The sequence below is a fragment of the Cnephaeus nilssonii genome, assembly GCF_951640355.1.
Source record: "Cnephaeus nilssonii genome assembly, chromosome: 1".
In the NCBI taxonomy this organism is placed as follows: Eukaryota; Metazoa; Chordata; class Mammalia; order Chiroptera; family Vespertilionidae; genus Cnephaeus; species Cnephaeus nilssonii.
Genome location: NC_137072.1, coordinates 14,175,585 through 14,187,437, shown reverse-complemented (window position 1 = coordinate 14,187,437; position 11,853 = coordinate 14,175,585).

The window sequence follows — 11,853 nt, the reverse complement described above, 5'->3', positions numbered from 1 at the left end:
GACCACTTGCCTCACCCAGTTTCCTTATGATCTTGTTCCTAGTGTCTCATCTGCATTGCAGGCTACTTTACTTATTAATGTCTTGAAAATTATTAACAGCTGGGTATCCAAGGGCGTTCCCTGTTGTTGCAATATAATTCTAGTAGGCGGGCTATAAATCTATACCTGAGCACTTAATCTAGCAGCGAAAGCTAAGGGAATATGGATACAGTCCACGGTCACAGATGCTTTTGGAACACTGGGCATGTTGAGCCTATCTGAAAATGCCAGAGATTAAAATCCAGTGTTTCCTTCAGGTTATGGCTGTCATGGACCATTTGGTGTCCAACCCTCCCCAGATTGTGGAGTGTAAGAGGGTGTTTGGTTTCCACCCATTATTTCAGGCAAGGATAAAATTTGACCCTTCCCTACTCCTCGTGCCAGGTTGGTTTTCTTTCCTTATTGTGGCGGAGCTTGCCAGATCCTTTAGTAGTTGTAAATTACACATCTGGAGACTTTAATCCCAAATGGAGTTTTTTGGAACTTGCTTTGTCTTTGCGTGGAAGGAAATTCATTGTTGTGTTTGTGTGTGTGTGTGTGTGTGTGTGTGTGTGTGTGTGTGTATTGACATATGGTTTTTAATTGTGAGGGTTGCTTTGAATGTAGCAAAATAGATCCATGAAAGAAGTCATTTGTATATCTAGAGGAGCCAGGCTAAAACCATAACCACCACCCCAACACCACCCCAGCTGTATTGTCTCAGTTGTGGAGAGGGGCTGGTGTGCAGTAGTTTGTGTGTGTGTGTGTGTGTGTCTGTATAGTATGTAATTTTGAAAATTCTTGATTTACAAGGAGTAGGGTGTATTTGTGACTGCCTAATTAACATATTGGGTCTGAATGTTAAAATGGAGATTCCCATGGCCAGCTGAGGTAGAGCAAATTTAGTGAACTTCCAAAGCACCTTATTTCTCATTCCTTTTTTCCATCACCTCCTGGTCCCCTACAAAAAAAATCACTCCCTTCTCGAGGGCATTAGGATTAGCAAGATCGAGCACTTCCAAAGTAGTCTCATCAATATTTTATTCCATAGTGAAGGTGGTCTGAATAATTCAGCCGAGGAGTGCTCGTTTGTCTCCAGCCTTCCAGCGCTGCCTGATGGCTGCACCCAGCAGAGGGTTTGGCCAGGCCCAGCACCCGGCGCCCTGCTCCAGGAGACAGTGACTGGGACGGCTACCAGGGTTTCTCTTTGCTGAAGCCGCTTAGAAGAGTGTAGGGGCGCTGCCTGCTATTCCTCTTCCAGCTGCATTTTGATAGATATCCATATGATGGCATTTGCAGACTACAAGCTGGCCACTGGCTTGCTCCTCTCACTTGATGTCCTGGACTCCTCTGGAGTCTGGGCTCGGCTGCTGCCTCAGCCCTCGTAGGCTGGTGGTGCTACAAAGCCATGTATGCAGCCGGCTTGGGGGCTGGGCTCCTCCACTGCAGCTGCCAGGCCCTCCTTGACACTTTCTCGGGGCGGGGCAGGAGAGCTCAGCGGGCCCCCAGGCAGACCGCTGGGCTGGCGCATCTTTGCTGAGGTGGCTCCCTGGATAGGAGAAGGAGGTAAAGAGAGGCATGGAGGGCGTGGGTGTCCTGTGCCTGCAACCCTCATCCCCTTGTGAATGAATATTCAAGAACATAGAATAAACGCTTGCTGCAAAAATGCCTTGATATTCAACTAGGATTTCTCAGGATTCAAAACCTGAAACTAAGTGCTTTTTCCTATATTTTCATTTGTTTCTTTCTTCTCTCCCCTCTTCATCGTCTGGATTGAATCAGCTCATTTATGTAGCTGCTTTACCCTCAGTTGGAATACCAATGGGAAGACTACTACACCATCCCCTTCACCCCAGGCCCCGAAAAGATGAAGGAGATAGGGCCACTTTAAAGACAGATTTGCTCTTACCTTCAAGCTCTGGGGAGAACCAAGAAAGGATATAGAGGGTAACTCAGACTTAACAGAAAAGCAGGTCCCCACTCTGCGTTCTGAAGACTCAAGGTACTGCCTGCATAAAACTAAAGATACTTGGGAATTTGGAAAAAAAATAAGTGAATTTTTTTTTCTCTTTTAGTGAATTTATTGGTATTTCTCCCATCACTCAGAAAATCCTCGACAGAACACTGACTTCTGTATACTAAAAATCTGACAGGGACACCTCTTTGTCCCCCAAATTTCTCCAGAATATTATCACAACAGAAACTATATCCTTCGTAATATTTGTTAACAAATAAGGCATACCTGTTTAGAGTGTGCCCAGGAGAGAAGGAATGCAGGTGGAGAATATAAGTCCTTGGGAAAATAATGAAATAATCTTTTCCCTCCTCATTTCACTTTTTTTTTTTTTTGCCTTTTCTCACTAAGGAGCAAAGGATTTAGTCTGTTGTAGATCAAGTCTTGTCCTTCTACCCTCATCCTCAGGGATTTAGGTGAAATGTCATAACCAAAAGCACCTGCTAGCACAGAGTTTCATGTATAGAAGTTCCTAAAAAAATGGACATTTCTGCCTCTCTTTCCTTTTCCTGTGTTTGGAGAGACAGAACTGTGCAAACCAATTTGGAGATCTGAGTCCACTGTACTTGTTAAGCATTTGTACTTAGAGCTGGCCTGGCTCATTAACAGGTTAAGACTGACAGGTATGGATAGGAAATTTCTCAGCAAAATCTGCCTTCCTTGTAAGCCCTCTTATGGTGCCTATTAAGAGGGGCAGAGTAATAAGAAAGCCAGGACACCCATGGGAACCGATGTGAGCACATAGGCAGGTGGAAAGCAGTTGTCATTTGACTTCTGTCCCCCAGCCCACAAAAAGGGAATGACCTTGAGCAACACCAGTCTTCTGTGTTTCACACATGTCTTTTTCTCCCACAGGCATGTGATATATACATATATGAACACACACACCTCATTTTTGAAATGTGAGATTTCTGTGCTTTATGTGTTTTGGGATGGGTTCATCAAGGTATATCTGACAGATACCAGACAGAGATAATTTTCTTTCTTTTTTTTTCTCAAGAGGGATGGGAACAGCTGTGATCATTTGAGGGAAAAGTGCCCCACCCTTTCCCCCTCTTTTATTATTTTTGTCTCCTCTGTCATTAAACGTATTCTTAGTGTAAAGCAGTATCTTGTTATGGCATCTTATGTAAATGACCATCATATGTTATATCTGCCTTTTATCTTTTCATTAATGACCATCAGTTCCTTGGTCCACTTAAACCAGTGCTGTTTCCTCTTGCTGCTTGAAGCACTTTTGGCTTCATAGTTTTGCTGAGTTTTCTAGCTGGTGAAATTAGGATCTTGCTTTGTGCCGATACTATTGCTGTGGTTGGGATGAGATGCTTGCAGATATCAACCAAGGTTACCAAGGTTCCTGCTTTTACATGAAACTACTACATAATAGCTCATAAGTATTCAGTTATGTTAGGAGATATTTACAATAAACATTGCTAATACGTTGTGTGTGTGTATGCGTGTGTGTGCGTGTGCCAATTTTGGGGTTGAAGGAAACAGGCTACTTGAAATTTTCTAAAGACTTAACTGGCTAATCTATTCACTAATTCCAGTGGTTTTAATTTCCTCTTTACTCAGAAATATTGCCAATACTTTCAGAGTTTTGTGTATGATATAATCTGTCCTAAGTTCCATGTTTCACTGAAGTATAAAGATATAAATTTAGGCTTTTAAACAGATGTGATTGTGACCTCCTAGGACAACTGACTAACAAGGAATTTTGCTAAATCATTCCATTGACACACGTGTGTAACTTTGCCTTGTTCAGTACATCTAGAGAGTGAGACTACACATTATATTTCCACAGCCCACATTTTTATTCCTGTGGCATCCTTTAATCATTGAGGACTATTTAAAACCTAAGGCAGAATAATTTGTCCATTACATGGTGTGTATATGGTGAAATTAGGAAGTATTGTGTTTATAAGTATTGAAGCTGTTCTGGTTAGAGGCAAACCATTTTTGTTATGCTCTATCAACATAAATTGTATGTAATTATGAAAACCCTAAATTCATATTAGTATAAAAAGAGAGAGAGAAATATAAGGATTTAATGCAGAGATAGTTAAAGCTATATTGAAACTTTTATATCAGAGTGTCCTAATAGATACTGTTCTGATAGAGTGCTACTAACTGAACTATGACATAATTTAATACTAATTACTAAGATGGTTAACAAGTGATAGAATATTATAGTGGAGTTACATAGTTTTATAAATGAACTATCATTTTACTGATATCAACTAAATCATATGAAAAAGGCTTTATTATTAAAACTACAAACTATTTTTGTAAGATTTCTAGGAAATTTGCTTTGATATTTAAGTTACAAACTTGGTCACATTGAGAGGAAAATGTCAATTGATTAATCTGGGTCTTCCTCAAAAATATTTTTATGGAAGAAATCTTTTAATCATAAATTTTATGCTCTTCTTTGTGGTTGAGTACATGTAATTCATTGTTTTAAAAAACCTTCCAATGAAATATTTTGAAATTGGTGTTATTATAATCCTTGTGAAGAATAATTGCAGAATTTCCATTCAATAATTCATCAATTTTAGCTTTAACAAAAAAGGCTCTAAAAGAAGTAATAAGATACATAAAGTTACAGGATCATTTTTCCCAACTCTGGGAGCAGTTCCTTAATTCTTAGAAAAAGAATGAAATAAAACACTAATTATATCAATATATACTCAATTAGAACCAGTATATTTTATCAGGGATAGAAGCCAAAACAGTGTTGTTTAAGTTCCTGTGTTTTCACTTTGCTTGCACAGTTCCTTTGAGGAAATGCTGAAGAGCCCAGGGCACACAACAGTTTCTCTCTGGATTCCATTCCCCATGTAGACTTCTCATTTCCTGTCTACAAGTAGGTTTTTATGAATCTTAGTAGTGTCACTTCCAAAGTTATAGGACGCTTGCATTACAGTGATTTAGTAGTGAGAACATATCAATTCTGTAACCATGAAAACTAACTTTCTCTATTTTCTTTGGGAGAACAGGCTGTGGTATCTATTTCTCAGTAATTAACACTTTTTGTTATTTTTTTTTCTCATGGTGTAAAATTAGGTTGTGAAATGATTTATGTGCACTTGTCTTATTAGTGCTAAGGCATTTGTATAGGAACATTAAAATTCATATCATTTATATGGCAACATTGAACATAGCATAGAGTAGTATGTATGCTTTATTCTACATGGAGAGAGATAATTATATCACTAATATTTACAGATATTTTAGTTTGAAATGCCTCATTTAATAGAAATGTGCTTACCTTGACATTGAGAATTAAGGGTTATTCATAAAAATTGTGGAGAATACTTGCCATGTTTTGATTGTTCAAATGTTAGGCACTTCAAAAACATATAACTAGACATTGGATCCTGACCTCAAGGAATGTATTTTCTTCGTAACATGAAACATATAAACAAATGCATATGCTTGAAAGTAACTGATATTTTCAATTATGTTTTTATATTTTATGTTTGTAGTAGGAGAGAGAGGAAATCAAGAAATTGTAACTGTGTTTTGTGGAGGATGGTATATGCAGTGGTTAGAAGCATGAACTTGGGGGTTTCACAAACCTGTGTCTCAGGCCTGTGTAATTTTGAGCAAGTTTTATAATCTCTCTGAGCCTTGGTTTCCTCAACTTTAAAATGAAGCTAATAATAAAAGACACATTTAGTTGCTATCATCTCATCATTAGCAATCTATATATATAAAAGCCTAAGTGACAGTTCAACCATTGGACCGTTCGACTGGTAGCTATGATGCACACTGACCACCAGGGAACAGACGCTCCGACTGGTAGGTTAGCTTCCTGCTGAGGTCCGGCTGATCGGGACTGGGCAAGACGGGCTGGACACACCCTGGACAAATCCGTGCACCGAGTGGTTTTGGCCCAATCCCTACAGGCCAGGCCAAGGGACCCCACTGGTGCACGATTGGGGCGGGGAGGGACCAGGGTGTGTCCGGCCCATCTCGTCCAGTCCCAATCGGGGCCAGCCAGGGAGGGACCCCACTGGTGCATGAATCCATGCACCAGACCTCTAGTTATGAGCATAAAAGAGAAATTAAAGGGTGGGTTAAATTAAATTAATTGGATAGGTTAAAGGCTTATCTTCTGGAGGGTCATAGACCCTCAGAATTCCAAGGAATGCTAAAGCCAAACCAAGGGTCATAGAGTCCATTGTCTTCAGACACTAAGCAGAAGATGTAAAGCTGGAAAATTGACTGGGTTTAAGACATTGTAGGCTGGACAATGTCTTATACACTGTAGAGTGTAAGACTTACCCAAAACATTTAAATTTATTTTAACCTTTGCTGGGTCTGTCATTGTGAAATTTCTGTGTTAGTCTTACATGTATTCACTTTAAAATTTTCTCTAAAGCCAAATTGGTCATCTTGACCAAGCTTGAGTACCTTCAGTGACTCTAAAATCACTCCACCTAAAGTAGAATATTCCATTTTTGAATAGGCATATTACATAATTTATTTTTGTCATTAAGCCAAAAATCTGGCATCCTGTGGCTTGTAATTAATTTTAATAGAAGGAGGGGTATATTGCCTAATTCCCAATGACAGTACCTCAAATATTTAAACTGACTTATTTGAGATCCCCAACCCATGATTAGTCTGCTTTTGATTAAATCTAACTCTGGACCCAAACTGATTATGATTTCAAGCCATATTATCTTTTACGCTCAATAAATGTTAGCTATGTTGTCTTCATCATCACTCTCTTCTAGATGGACTTCAGTTTTTTGCCTCGCTTTTAATTGAAGCATGGTACCAGCACCAACAATACACATGTGATGACGAGCACAGAGTTGAGCAGGGCCATTATTTCTATGCCTTTGGAACAGAGAAAGTAGGTATACATGGTGTAACTCTCCATCTGCATTCATGTCAAATATTGCTATTTGATAAATTACTATTTATCTTTTGAGCCTGGACAAGGCCTTGGAGTCCTATGGTGATTGCCAAAGGAAAGAGGGTTAGGGGGAGGTAGAAAAGGGCAAAGAACGGGGGTGGATACATGGTGATGGAAGGCAACTTGACTTGGGGTAGGAAACACACAACACAATATACAGATGATGTCTTATAGAATTTTACACATAAAACTTACATAATTTTATTAACCAATGTCACGCCAATAAATTCAATGAAAAAAAATTAACATACCTCTGGGATGCTACAACTTGTCAACCCAAGTTTGGTCACAACTTTAAGAGTATTTGCCATTCTGAGTCTAGACACTAGTAAAAATACCTGTGTAAACCAAAATTAATTTCAGACTATAATAAGGAATAAAATACATTTATTTGAGCAAAAAGGAGCTACAGTCCAGGAGACAGAGATTCAGGTAACAACCTAAACTAGGGAGGACATCTTTTATAATAGAAGTTTCTGTCCAGGTTCTTAATTAAGTGCATTTTATGTAAATGTTTTCCATATTATGCAGTTCTGATTGGACAGGGCAGGTCTCAGTCTGTTGGTAAAAAGATAAAATCAGGGTTTTCCTGCAGTTTTCAGACTTTGTAAACAAGTGAGGCATTTTTCGGGAGGCTGAGAGTTCAGTCAGAGGTTCTTCCTGGTGTACGGGAGGAGCCCCTGCCAGCAAATGAGCACTAGGCTCTTATTGTGTATGTATTTGGGGCCTTTAGTTGACCATGGGGAGTATGTCTTAGCAGATAAATTTCTTCTCGGGGTTCACATCAAATGAATCTTCTCTAGGTCCATACCTGAGCCCGCTTTCTCAATGTTGACACTATGATTTGCTTATAATGAAGAAATTAACTTAAATCTTTTCACTAAATATTGAAAGAACTTATAAGAAAATATAGCTTTGTTCCTATCAAAGTAACTTATGAGTAACTTATACATTGTAATGATATTATTTATAGTAAATATGAAAATGAAATAGAGCAAGCTAAGATTAGTAGATTTTACATGATACTAAGGTGATGGGGTGGCTGCCTCATGAGCTCTCTGATCTGGATAAGAATGACTCAAGCCCATTCTCTGATTCCTTTAGCAAACATTTGCTCATCATTTAGTGCACGCTGAGATACTCTGCTCACCATTGTTCCTTTGAGACACAAATGCCAAGTAAGGAAGCTGCAGCCCAGAAGGAACAAATACCCCTTCAGAAGGGCAGCCCTAGGACAGAGTCAGTATTGATGACATTCTCACATATTAGCCTTTAATTTCCTCTTAAACCTAGATGAAACTGATTTCTATGTTCAGTTAATTTGTGCTACCTCCTCCATTTTTGAATAAAATTGACAATGATACTCCTAGCAGTTTCTCCAGCCTTTATATAAGGATACCTAATTTCTAAAATGGGAAAATAATTTGAATACTGAAGGAAATTAAAGCAAAACTCCATTTCATCTGGTATACTTGTAGAATAACTCTCTAGGTTATTAACATTCCTCATAATCTTGGATGTTATTTGTTTAAAAATGTCATTTAAATGCTTTACTTTTAGCATAAGTGCTACATTGTTAAAACTGACACACTAATTCTAAATATAGTTTACTTCTCTTAATGACGTCAGGTCTTCACTGTATATGTTAGTGATTGCAAAACACTCTCAGGGACCAATCTGTGATATGTTTAAGGCAGTTTGTACTGAAACTAAATTTTCCCCAACATTTTTCCCCTTCTATCTTCTATGTATTATATTCCTTTGATTTATCCTTGTTCTCGTATAGTTAACATTTTTTTTCTTAGTGAGCCTGTTGTCCTTCTTAAATCATGGATAGGAACTTATTAATAAAATAACAAGATCCTTAGATATCTTTGGAAAGCAAGAGCCTGAGGATGAATACAATTCTAAGACGACCTCCACTGAGGAAAACACACGAGTTTTCCTCCAAGTACTCTATGTGGAAAGCACTGGATGATGCTTACAAGTATAACTTGGATAATATATAATAGATGTTGATCATCATCAGCAGCAGCATCTTCATCATTTTCTGAGAATGTACTCTGTGCTAGGCAATCACTGTTGATTTTCACTTTCCTCTACTCCATGGAATAATCATACATCTCAGGCATGATGATACACATTTTTTAGAGGAATAAGTTGAAACTGAGGGCAGTAACTTTACTTGTCCATGATTATATGACTAATAGATGATAGGACTAGAATTCAGTTCCAAATTCTTCTGATCCTAAAGAAGATGCTATATGTGCTATACTTAGAGGAGATTTCCTCCCTTTCCTACCCATTGCCATGAGGTCTTTGCAGACTGATGTTGCAGTCCTTATTGAGAGTTTCAGACTCCCCATGCCTCCCCGCCTCAACCTCTTTCCATTGGGACAAGCCAGAGAAAAAGTCAAATGCCAAACTCATTTTGTCACCTTTATTATAAATATCTATGCTGTTATTTTAATGACAGAGAAGGCTTACAGCCAGAATCTGATGTTTAATTCCAGCTATATCTTTGGCAGAACAGACAATTTCTAGATTAATTCATGTGGTGTGTTACCCTCTGTTACTTACTTTCTGACCTCCTTTGGAAAATATAAAATGGCCACAAATTTATTGTATGTCTTCCCATCAAGAGTAGATATGTTACCCTTCTCCTTGAATATAGACTGGCATTCGACTTGCTTTGAAGGATAGGTGTGGCAGAAGTAATATGGTATAACTACTAAGCTGAACCCTCTTAGAGACCATGTACCCTCCATTCTTGCCATCCGGGAAAAATATTATCATCATGTGAAGAAGCCCAGGTTTCCTGTTCTAGACAGTGGCCCAGCTGACAGTCTGCAGCAATGGCAAGGCATGTGAATGAGGCCACCTTATACCATTCAGACACAATTGAGCTTCCAGTAATTATAGTCACATGAGTAACCCCAGGTTAGACCAGCAGAAGAACCAGCTCATATTGATGACCCACAAATCATGAAGAAATAAAATGGTTATTACTTTAAGCCACTAATTTATAAGATAGGAATAAATAACTGAGACTTCCTGCCCCCCAACCCCCTCCCTGCACGTTTAGGTCATGGGACATAGCCACCCACCATGCCTATTTTGGAAGACAACCTTACCTCCATTTTTTTAATACTTTCATCAAATATATGTTAACTATTTATAATACTCAGTCCTGCTGCCTGTCCATTCACATAAACATGGATTTTTGAAGAATATATTATTTTCTTAAACCTTTGGGAGTATTTGCTGATTCCTCAAATGCATCAAATGTCCTCAAAATGCTTTTTCCTAAGAAGCTTCCTAACATGGCTAAATGTAATTTTGATTTGTGTTTTCTTCTTCACCCACTTATTACTGCATTAGAGAAGCTTCCCCGGAAGGGTTATTCTCTTATGCAAGGGGCCGTGCCATTCACCTAAAGCCCAAGGAAAATCTGTGTTTGTTTCTCCAAGTTGCATTTGGGCTTGGTTTAGTTCAGAGTGACATTTTGTCATTTCTCAAGATTTCATTTTACTTTCTAATTATATTTCAGTAGTTCATATTTACTACTCATTTATTCTGTAAATTAAATCTAGATAGCACAATTACTTTATTCTGGGACTTCATACACACCTTGTTTTATTTAATAATGTTCTCATTTATGCATCACATTACTCTACAGGAATTTGGCATACTGTTGCAGGTATAATAAGGTGCGGGATGTAGGCCATGGAACAGTACAATTATGGCTTTCCAACTTGCTGATTACTATTTGTTTTCAAAAAGTACATAATTACAAAGTAAATACAATCAAATTCAGTGCTTTTACTTTTAGTAAAGAAATACATTTGTGAGGGGGTACTTGGGAATGCATATCACATTCACCTAAATATTTTCCACAAAGGTGTTTTGTCATGGATATGAAAATCTCCCTGAAATTATTGAAAATGAAATACTTTATTTATATTTTTTCTGTTTTCTTATAATGTGAATTTAGAGTTTAATATAAGTAAGGTAATATATATTGTGTTAATCATTTGAAATTTTCACTAGTGAATTCAAAATTAACCAAGCACATATTTTATCTGCTGCTGCCACAGTATACATTAAAATTAATTTTCTGAGCATGAAATATATCAGTTTCCTCATCTAAAAAATGGGGCTAATGTTAGTGTCCCAACGGCCTGTTGTGAGGAGTAAGTAAAATAATGCTTCTCAGGACTTCACATAGTGACTGAAAAATAAATAATAGAATGTTGAGCAGCACTAGCAAAAAATATATCTTTATATTTTATATATCAGAGTCTGAGTAGATTGTCAGCTTGTTAATCTCATTCTTCTTTACTCTGTGCAGGCCCGGAGATTGAAGAAATCTTCTAAGACAAAATCGGGAAAATACTTTTATTTCCCAGTGATTGCAGAAATTAATAACAATAAAGAAATTAATAACAGTAAACTTTCATACAGATCTAGAATAACTCAATATAGTTAAACTAGCTAGAATGAAAATTTAAAAGAACCAGCTCAAATAATGTATGACCTTTGGAACATGATTAGGAAAACTGAAGGTAATAATTATTTAAAAAATTATCTAATAGGTACGACCAGTCCAGGTTTTTCAGTTTTAAAAATTATACAATTTGGTGGAGCTTTTGAGGAAAGACAGTATCAAATTAGAAACACAAAAGAAGGGGCCTGTGTGGGCAACATTAGCTTGGCAAATTTGCCTTTTATATTATGTACATGTTCATCAAATTCTGGAGAAAACGAGTAATTTTCTTTTTTTCTGTTTGGGAAAATTGATTTTATACTTCTTTAGATTAATTTGTGCCAAGAACTGTTTTTTTTATTCATGGTAATACCTTTAATAGTTCTAATACATTTTTGAGTAATT